Here is a 1,177-nt window from a genome sequence, read left to right on the forward strand (position 1 = left end):
TCAGGAATTGACAGGAAGGGGGGGTGTACTGGAATAAACAGGGAGGTGGGATTGAGTCCACAGATTAATCATGAGCATGGTGAATGATGGAGCCAAAAACAATGCAGATGCTGCAATCCAAAGTAGGCAGGCAGGAGGCTGGAAGAGCACAGCAAGGCAGGCAGCACCAGGAGGTGGAGAAGCCCAAAGTGTTGGGGATAACCTGAAGAAGGGTTACACCTGAAATGTTGACATCTCCACCCCCTGATGATGCCTAGCTTGCTGTGTTCTTCCAGCCTCCTGCTGGTTTATACCGAATGATGGAGCAGACTGGAGGGGCTGAAGGGCCTATTTCTCCCGTAAGTCCAATATTCTTACATTTCATTTAATTTGGAAGATTAAATTTATAGTGATAAAGTGTTTCAAGAGAGTGCAAAGTATTTGTAAGAAATTTTAGGTCCTGGTCTTTCTTTCATGTCAAAATCTATTTTATTTCATGATAATTGGTTGACATCAGTTTTACTGCATCTGTTGATGCTCAATACAAGATTAATTTAAGCTCATGAAAATTAGAATTCAATTTTCTTCTCTGCTGTTGAATTGTAAGCTGTCTTTAGCAAATATGCCAACATCTACGAAAGACTGTAAATTAATCAACAATCTGTATGATTTGGGAAATATTTTGTGCCATCAATAATATCTTTGGCTGATGAATACTGTGTAATAAGTCTCCTGCTGTGCATTGTCAATGCCTCTGTCACTTCCTTCAGTTGTTGAAAATCTCAGCCTTGGCCCCAACAGAGAAACATGTCGGAGGAGGCACCCAGGATGGGGCTGTTGGACCAGGAGGAGGGGACAGGAGAGGTGAAGGTGCATGGGAATCACTGTGGTGGAGAAGGTGAGGGGCGATGTAGTCCATGTGTGTCGAGATCATGAGTGGACTTCCAACTTTGTGTGATTGGTCGATTATTTCCAGCTCTCCTCATCTCCGTTGCTGTTGACCTCACTGAGTCTATCTCCTTGTGTGTGATGCAGTTACTGGTGAAGCTCACTTTGTGACAGCAAATTCTACCTCAAAATTCAAAGTTTGTGCGAAGATTTGTAGCTCGGGTGCTTGTTGTTGTGGTTCTGTTCGCCGAGCTGGAAGTTTTTGTTGCAAACGTTTCGTCCCCTGGCTAGGCGACATCATCAGTGCTTG

Source organism: Chiloscyllium plagiosum, chromosome 29 (genome assembly GCF_004010195.1).
Source record: "Chiloscyllium plagiosum isolate BGI_BamShark_2017 chromosome 29, ASM401019v2, whole genome shotgun sequence".
NCBI lineage: Eukaryota > Metazoa > Chordata > Chondrichthyes > Orectolobiformes > Hemiscylliidae > Chiloscyllium > Chiloscyllium plagiosum.